Consider the following 10669-nt stretch of genomic DNA (forward strand, 5'->3'; position numbering starts at 1 on the left):
ATAATGTTGGAGACGAAAGAGGGGATGCCTTCCGGGGCATCCCCAAGCTTAGTTGCTTGGATATTCCTTGAATATTAACTAGGGGTGCCTTGGGCATCCCCATGCTTAGGGTATTGTCATCCTTATTCTCCTCATATCGACATCTCACCCAAAACTCGAAAACTTCAATCACACAAAACTTAACGGAACTTTGTGAGATAGGTTAGTATGATAAGAGCAAACCATTTCACTTTGGTACCGTAAAAGACAAGATTCATAATTGTTTCCACATAATGCCTACTATAGCATACCATTTCCACAATTTATATTGAGCAATATAAGCCATAGGAACTAGCAAAGAAGCAAGCTATGCATTGAAAATAGAATCTATCAAAAACAGAACAGTCTGTAGTAATCTGTACTCAAACCATACTTCTGCTACTCCAAGAATTCTGAAAATATTAGACCACGTGAGCAATTTTTATATTAATCTTCTTCAAAAAGAATCAACTCAAAATCACTCTTCTGTTAGAAATTAGACTTATTTTCGTGAGCGCAAAAGTTTCTGTTTTTCAGCAAGATCGAAACAACTATCACCCAACACGATCCTAGAGGCTTTACTTGGCACTTTATTGAAACAAAAGCAACAAAACATGATTACTACATCAGCATAATCATGTGAACACACAAAAATAGTAGGTAAAAGTGTTTGGTTGTCTCCCAACAAGCGCTTTTCTTTAATGCCTTTCAAGCTAGGATGATGATTTCAATGATGCTCGCATAAAAGATAAGAATTGAAACATAACAAGAGCATAATGAAGCATAAGTTCCTCTCTCATAATAATTTTCAGTAGCATCATGAATATATTCATCAATATAACCATCACATAAAACATTCTTTTCATGATCCATAAGCATAGAAAATTTATTACTCTCCATATAAGCAATTCTATTCTCATTCATAATAGTGGGAGTATTGTAGGAAGCTCGAATACTATAAATTTTTCCCACATTAAAAGAGTAATGTTCAGCAAAGGGATAATCAAAATTATGACAATAAATATCACTACTTTTTATAACGTAAGTATCATCACAATAATCATCATAAGTAGGAGGCATGCAATCATCATAGCAAATTTGATCATTCAAAGTAAGAGGACTAAAAAGATCATCTTCATTAAGCATAGCCTCCCCAAGCTTGGGACAAACATTAATTGCAGCAAATAAATTCTCAAACATGTCATTATCATCAAACATAGCATCCCCAAGCTTGTGGCTTGGCATATCATAAGCATAATCACTCTCATCATTAATAGTATGAATAGCACCAACGGTACAACAATTGGTATCATCATAATTTCCCAAATTGGTGCCAAAAAGATTTCCAAGATTATAAGAAGTATCATTATCTTCCCAATCATAATCATCACAACAAGCAATAGGCATAACAAAATCATCATCAATAATGCTCTCAGACATTGTGCCATAAGACATAGAAGCAATATCATCATCAAGTTCATCATCTTCCACAATTATTTTTGATTCATTTTCATGAGGCACAACAATAATAGGAGCAACATTATTTGAGAGAGATACCTTTTTACCTCTATTCTTTCTTCTTTTCTTCTTATTCACCACACCATGTGTTGGTTTAATTAAATTTTTCAAGCTTCTTATTGATGAGATTGGTTGGATAGGAAGCTCCTCCTCGTTACCCGATTCATCATAATAAACACTAGGAGGGTTTTGGGAAATATTTTCCCTTTCATTAGTACTCTCTGTTGGGGAACGTAGTATTTCAAAAAAAAATCCTATGATCACGCAAGATCTATCTAGGAGAAGCATAGCAACGAGCGGGGAGAGTGTGTCCACGTACCCTCATAGACCGAAACTGGAAGCCTTTGTCAACGCGGTTGATGTAGTCGTACATCTTCACGATCCGACCGATGCTAGCACCGAACGTATGGCACCTCCGTGTTCAGCACACGTTCAGCTCGACGACGTCCCTCGTACTCTTGATCCAGCTGAGGCCGAGGGAGAGTTCCGTCAGCGCGATGGCGTGGCGGCGGTGATGATGAAGTTACCGGCGCAGGGCTTCGCCTAAGCACTACGACGATATGACCGAGGTGTGTAACTATGGAGGGGGGCACCACACATCAACTTGTGTTCTAGGGTGCCCCCCTCCCCACGTATATAAAGGAGGGAGGGGGAGGCCAGCTGGCCCTCCTAGGGCGTGCCAGGAGAGGGGAATCCTACTAGGACTCCAAGTCCTAGTAGGTTTCCACCTAAGGAAGAGGGGGAAGAAGGAAGGAAGAGGGGGAAGGGAAGGAAAGGGGAGCGCCGCCCCCTTCCCCTAGTCCAATTCGGACCCAAGGGGGGGTCGCGGCCAGCCCCTCCTGGCCCTTCCTCTCTTCCTACTAAGGCCCATAGAGGACCATTAGTTCCCCCAGGGGTTCCGGTAACCCCTCCGGCACTCCGGTTTTACCCGAAACTATTCGGAACACTTCCGTGTCCGAATAACATTGTCCAATATATCAATCTTGGTGTCTCGACCATTTTGAGACTCCTCGTCATGTCCGTGATCTCATCCGGGACTCCGAAAAACCTTCGGTCATCAAATCACATAACTCATAATACAAATCGTCATCGAACGTTAAGCGTGTGGACCCTACGGGTTCGAGAACTATGTAGACATGACCGAGACACATCTCTGGTCAATAACCAATAGCGGAACCTGGATGCTCATATTGGCTCCTACATATTCTACTAAGATCTTTATCGGCCAAACCACATAACAACATACGTTGTTCCCTTTGTCATCGGTATGTTACTTGCCCGAGATTCGATCGTCGGTATCCTCATACCTAGTTCAATCTCATTACCGGCAAGTCTCTTTACTTGTTCCGTAATGCATCATCCCGGAACTAACTCATTAGTCACATTGCTTGCAAGGCTTATAGTGATGATCATTACCGAGAGGGCCCAGAGATACCTCTCCGATACACGGAGTGACAAATCCTAACCTTGATCTATGCCAACTCAACAAACACCATTGGAGACACCTATAGAGCATCTTTATAATCAACCAGTTCCGTTGTGATGTTTGATAGCACATTAAGTGTTCCTCCGGTATTTGGGAGTTGCATAATCTCATAGTCATAGGAACATGTATAAGTCATGAAGAAAGCAATAGCAATAAACTAAACGATCATAGTGCTAAGCTAACGGATGGGTCTTGTCCATCACGTCATTCTCTAATGATGTGATCCTATTCATCAAATGACAACACATGTCCATGGCTAGGAAACTTAACCATCTTTGATAAACAAGCTAGTCAAGTAGAGGCATACTAGGGACACTCTATTTGTCTATGTATCCACACATGTACTAAGTTTCCGGTTAATACAATTCTAGCATGAATAATAAACATTTATCATGATATAAGGAAATATAAATAACAACTTTATTATTGCCTCTAGGGCATATTTCCTTCAGTATCCCACTTGCACTAGAGTCAATAATCTAGATTACATAGTAATGATTCTAACACCCATGGAGTCTTGGTGCTGATCATGTTTTGCTCGTGAGAGAGGCTTAGTCAACGAGTCTGCAATATTCAGATCCATATGTATTTTGCAAATCTCTATGTCTCCCTCCTTGACTTGATCGTGGATGGAATTGAAGCGTCTCTTGATGTGTTTGGTTCTCTTGTGAAATCTGGATTCCTTTGCCAAGGCGATTGCTCCAGTATTGTCACAAAAGATTTTCATTGGACCCGATGCACTAGGTATGACACCTAGATCGGATATGAACTCCTTCATCCAGACTCCTTCATTTGATGCTTCTGAAGTAGCTATGTACTCCGCTTCACATGTAGATCCCGCCATGACGCTTTGCTTAGAACTGCACCAAATGACAGCTCCACCGTTCAATATAAATATGTATTCAGTTTTTGACTTAGAGTCATCCGGATCAGTGCCAAAGCTTGCATTGACGTAACCATTTACGACGAGCTCTTTGTCACCTCCATAAACAAGAAACATATCCTTAGTCCTCTTTAGGTATTTCAGGATGTTCTTGACCGCTGTCCAATGATCCACTCCTGGATTACTTTGGTACCTCCCTGCTAAACTAATAGAAAGTCACACATCAGGTCTGGTACACAACATTGCATACATGATAGAACCTATGGCTGAAGCATAGGGAATGAGTTTCATTTTCTCTCTATCTTCTGCAGTGGTCGGGCATTGAGCCTGACTCAACTTCACACCTTATAACACATGCAAGAACCCTTTCTTTGCTTGATGCATTTTGAACTTCTTCAAAACTTTATCAAGGTATGTGCTTTGTGAAAGTCCAATTAAGTGTCTTGATCTATCTCTATAGACCTTGATGCCCAATATATAAGCAGCTTCACCGAGGTCTTTCATTGAAAAATTTATATTCAAGTATCCTTTTATGCTATCCAGAAATTCCGTATCATTTCCGATCAACAATATGTCATCCACACATAATATCAGAAATGCTACAGAGCTCCCACTCACTTTCTGGTAAATACAAGCTTCTCCAAAAGTCTGTATAAATCCATATTCTTTGATCACACTATCAAAGCGTATATTCCAACTCCGAGATGCTTGCACCAGTCCATAAATGGATCGCTGGAGCTTGCACACTTTGTTAGCACCTTTTGGATCGACAAAACCTTCTGGTTGCATCATATACAACTCTTCTTTAAGATATCCATTAAGGAATGCAGTTTTGACATCCATTTGCAAAATTTCATAATCATAAAATGCGGCAATTGCTAACATGATTCAGACAGACTTAAGCATCGCTACGGGTGAGAAGGTCTCATCGTAGTCAACTCCTTTAACTTGTCGAAAACCTTTCGCAACAAGTTGAGCTTTGTAGGTAGTAACATTACCGTCAGCGTCAGTCTTCTTCTTGAAGATCCATTTATTCTCTATGGCTTGCCGATCATCGGGCAAGTCAACCAAAGTCCACACTTTGTTCTCATACATGGATCCCATCTCAGATTTCATGACCTCAAACCATTTCACGGAATCTGGGCTCATCATCGCTTCCTCATAGTTCGTAGGTTCGTCATGGTCAAGTAACATGACCTCCAGAACAGGATTACCATACCACTCTAGTGCGGATCTTACTCTGGTTGACCTACGAGGTTCGGTAGTAACTTGATCTGAAGTTTCATGATCATCATCATTAGTTTCCTCACTGATTGGCATAGGAATCACAAGAACTGATTTCTGTGCTGAACTACTTTCCAATAAGGGATCAGGTACACTTACCTCATCAAGTTCTAGTTTCCTCCCACTCACTTCTTTTGAGAGAAACTCCTTCTCTAGAAAGGATCCATTCTTAGCAATGAATATCTTGCCTTCGGGTTTGTGATAGAAGGTGTACCCAACACTCTCCTTTGGGTATCCTATGAAGACACATTTCTCCGATTTGGGTTCGAGCTTATCAGGTTGAAGCTTTTTCACATAAGCATCGCAGCCCCAAACTTTAAGAAACGACAACTTGGGTTTCTTGCCAAACCACAGTTCATATGGTGTTGTCTCAATGGATTTAGATGGTGCCCTATTTAATGTGAATGCAGCCGTCTCTAAAGCATAACACCAACACGATAGTGGTAAATCAGTAAGAGGCATCATAGATCGCACCATATCTAATAAAGTGCGGTTATGACGTTCGGACACACCATTACGCTGTGGTGTTCCGGGTGGCGCGAGTTGCGAAACTATTCCGCATTGTTTCAAATGAAGACCAAAGTCGTAACTCAAATATTCTCCTCCACGATCAGATTGTTGAAACTTTATTTTCTTGTTACGATAATTTTCCACTTCACTCTGAAATTCTTTAAACTTTTCAAATGTTTCAGACTTATGTTTCATCAAGTAGATATACCCATATCTGCTCAAATCATCTGTGAAGGTCAGAAAATAAAGATACCCGCCGCGAGCCTCAACACTCATCGGACCACATACATCAGTATGTATTATTTCTAACAAGTCTGTTGCTCACTCCATTGTTCTGGAGAACGGAGTTTTAGTCATCTTGCCCATGAGGCATGGTTCGCAAGCATCAAGTGATTCATAATCAAGTGATTCCAAAAGCCCATCAACATGGAGTTTCTTCATGCGCTTTACACCGATATGACCCAAACGGTAGTGCCACAAATAAGTTGCACTATCATTATTAAACTTATATCTTTTGGCTTCAATACTATGAATATGTGTGTCACTACTATCGAGATTCAACAAAAATAGACTACTCATCAAGGGTGCATGACCATAAAAGATATTACTCATATAAATAGAACAACCATTATTCTCTGATTTAAATGAATAACCGTCTCGCATCAAACAAGATCTAGATATAATGTTCATGCTTAACGCTGGCAGCAAATAACAATTATTCAGGTCTAAAACTAATCCTGAAGGTAGATGTAGAGGTAGCGTGCCGACGACGATCACATCGACTTTGGAACCATTTCCCACGCGCATCGTCACCTCGTCCTTAGCATTTCATCCGTAGCCCCTATTTCGAGTTGCAGATATGAGCAACAGAACCAGTATCAAATACCCAGGCGCTACTACGAGTATTAGTAAGGTACACATCAATAACATGTATATCAAATATACCTTTCACTTTGCCATCCTTCTTATCCGCCAAATACTTGGGGTAGTTCCGCTTCCAGTGACCAGTCCCTTTGCAGTACAAGCACTCAGTCTCAGGATTAGGTCCAGACTTAAGCTTCTTCACTTGAGCAGCAACTTGCTTGCCGTTCTTCTTGAAGTTCCCCTTCTTCCCTTTGCCTTTTTTTCTTGAAACCAGTGGTCTTGTTAACCATCAACACTTGATGCTCCTTCTTGATTTCTACCTCCGCAGCTTTCAGCATTGCGAAGAGCTCGGGAATTGTCTTATCCATCCCTTGCATATTATAGTTCATCATGAAGCTTTTGTAGCTTGGTGGCAGTGATTGAAGAACTCTGTCAATGACACTATCATCAGGAAGATTAACTCCCAGTTGAGTCAAGTGGTTGTGGTACCCAGACATTCTGAGTATATGTTCACTGACAGAACTATTCTCCTCCATTTTACAGCTGTAGAACTTATTAGAGACTTCATATCTCTCAATCCAGGCATTTGCTTGAAATATTAACTTCAACTCCAGGAACATCTCATATGCTCCATGACGTTCAAAACACCATTGAAGTCCCGGTTCTAAGACATAAAGCATGGCACACTGAACTATCGAGTAGTCATCAGCTTTGCTCTGCCAGACGTTCTTAACGTCATCATTAGCGTCTCCAGCAGGCCTAGCACCTAGCGGTGCTTCCAGGACGTAATTCTTATGTGCAGCAATGAGGATAATCCTCAAGTTACGGACCCAGTTCGTGTAATTGCTACCATCATCTTTCAACTTAGCCTTCTCTAGGAACGCATTAAAACTCAAAGGAACAGTAGCACGAGCCATTGATCTACAACAACATAGACATGCAAAACACTATCAAGTACTAAGTTCATGATAAATTAAAGTTCAATTAATCATATTACTTAAGAACTCCCACTTATATAGACATCCCTCTAATCATCTAAGTGATCACGTGATCCAAATCAACTAAACCATGTCCGATCATCACGTGAGATGGAGTAGTTTTCAATGGTGAACATCACTATGTTGATCATATCTACTATATGATTCACGCTCGACCTTTCGGTCTCGGTGTTCCGAGGCCATATCTGCATATGCTAGGCTCGTCAAGTTTAACCCGAGTATTCTGCGTGTGCAAAACTGGCTTGCACCTATTGTATGTGAACATAGAGATTATCACACCCGATCATCACGTGGTGTCTCGACACGACAAACTGTAGCAATGGTGCATACTCAGTGAGAACACTTATACCTTGAAATTTAGTGAGAGATCATCTTATAATGCTACCGCCGTACTAAGTAGAATAAGATGCATAAAGGATAAACATCACATGAAATCAATATATAAGTGATATGATATGGCCATCATCATCTTGTGCCTTTGACCTCCATCTCCAAAACACTGTCATGATCACCATCGTCACCGGCTTGACACCTTGATCTCCATTGTAGCATCGTTGTCATCTCGCCAACTATTCCTTCTACGACTATCGCTACCGCTTAGTGATAAAGTAAAGCAATTACATGGCGATTGCATTTCATACAATAAAGCGACAACCATAAGGCTCCTGCCAGTTGCCGATAACTTTTACAAAACATGATCATCTCATACAACAATTTATATATCATCATGTCTTGACCATATTACATCACAATATGCCCTGCAAAAACAAGTTAGACATCCTCTACTTTGTTGTTGCAAGTTTTACGTGATAGCTACGGGCTTAGCAAGAACCATTCTTACCTATGCATCAAAACCACAACGATTTTTCGTCAAGTGTGCTGTTTTAACCTTCAACAAGGACCGGGCGCAGTCACACTCGATTTAACTAAAGTTGGAGAAATAGACACCCACTAGCCACCTGTGTGCAAAGCACGGTGGTAGAACCAGTCTCATGAACGCGGTCATGTAATGTCGGTCTGGGCCACTTCATCCAACAATACCGCCGAATCAAAGTATGACATGCTGGTAAGCAGTATGACTATTATCGCCCACAACTCTTTGTGTTCTACTCATGCATATAACATCTATGCATAGACCTGGCTCGGATGCCACTGTTGCGGAACGTAGTATTTCAAAAAAAAATCCTACAATCACGCAAGATCTATCTATGAGAAGCATATCGATGAGCGGGGAGAGTGTGTCCACGTACCCTTGTAGACCGAAAGAGAAAGCGTTTATCAACGCGGTTGATGTAGTCGTACATCTTCACGATCCGACCGATCCTAGCACCGAGCGTACGACACCTCTGTGTTCAGCACACGTTCAACTCGATGACATCCCTCATACTCTTGATCCAGCTGAGGCTGAGGGAGAGTTCCGTCAGCACGACGGCGTGACAACGGTGATGATGAAGTTACCGGTGCAGGGCTTCGCCTAAGCACTACGACGATATGACCGAGGTGTGTAACTGTGGAGGGGGCACTGGTGCGCATCGGTCCTAAACAAATGGTTTTTAACCCTTTTCCGCGATGGCATTTGGAACCATCGCCAAGTGAGTGTGGGCAATAGGGGGGTCCTTCCCACACGACCCAAAACTGACGGTGATAGGGCCCCTACAGTACTCCTACTCGTTTCTGCGCGCATTGTCATTGCAGTCAGTATTCTGTGGTGCTACATTTATGATGCGCGGCCCATCACAAACAATTCACTATTATAGAACGTGTATAATACGCGGCCCATCACAAACGGTTCACTGTTAAGAAGATTAGCTAATCGTCGTACAAGTGTCAGACAGGATTACGAAATGTTGCACCATCGTAACATCGTCGTACACGACAACTATTGCACACGCTATTCTGTGGTGCGATGTTTACAATGCATACTTCATCAGAAACAGTTCATGGTTGTGAATCATGTATGATAAGGCAACTAACACAAACATTTAGTTTGCCCGCACCATTTGTGATATTGTCTGACATCGCACACGCTTTGCAAACGGCAACTGTGTGCATGCTTGCACACGTTTCCTCTCTGTGAACCGTCTCGGATTATGGTGCATATCGCAAACATTTGTATTTTACCAACCGTGTGTGCCATAACAACCTAGAAAGCGTAATTTCACCATAATTTAATTGCTGCTTTTTCAAATTGTACCGGATTTGAATTTGAATTTGAATGTATGCTACAACTTTTATTCATATCCATCAGGTTCAAACAACCAATGCATTATTCGATTCATAGGTACATATGTTCAAGAATTACATAAGAACCAAATAAAGAATGATGAACCATAGTTGTATACTTGTACTATTAAAGACGGTAAAGAAAGATGCAAAATATATTCTGGTTGCTGAACAAGGTGAAGCGGAATGCCCATATTGTGCCCTCCTCCATGTAGAAGGCACGCACGTCTCTAGTCCAGCCCCTTGTGATGGCCGACCGCCCATCCTTTACGGTATTCTTGAAAACATCTAGATAATCATCGTGTTTTGGTAGAAATACTTTAACATTTGCATGCCCACCAATCATGTAGTTTGAGAGGTAATCTTGAGTAAACTGCTTTGACAACCACTGCAAAGGAAAAGATTCAGACATTATCATCTAACACAACTCATTATGGGCAGTAAAAAGAAGGCTGCAGAGTTCTTACTTACCATCCTGCAGTTTGCTGTTGTCTTGGATAAAGTGTAAACAAATAGTTTAATTGCCATCTTTGGACCCATTTTACTAACAATCTTTATCAGCTTCCTCACTTGATGCTGGTTCATCGATATCTCATTGCCCCATATGCAGAAAGGGTCGAAGCGTGGATCTTTAGCAATTACATATGTACCTAAAAGCACCAAGTTGATATTAGAAGCTAAACAAAAATTGCACAATGATGTATTACAACACTCTTTTATAATATGTATATATACATCCGTATGTGGTAGTCCATTTGAAATCTCTAAAAATACAAATATTTAGGAACGGAGGGAGTATCTTATAACATCCAATATATTCACATATTAGATGAATTAACATCTTATATTATGGGCCAGAAGGAGTTTAGTGCATTCTTACAAATT

The sequence above is a fragment of the Triticum dicoccoides genome, chromosome 2B (assembly GCF_002162155.2).
Source record: "Triticum dicoccoides isolate Atlit2015 ecotype Zavitan chromosome 2B, WEW_v2.0, whole genome shotgun sequence".
Classification (NCBI taxonomy): domain Eukaryota; kingdom Viridiplantae; phylum Streptophyta; class Magnoliopsida; order Poales; family Poaceae; genus Triticum; species Triticum dicoccoides.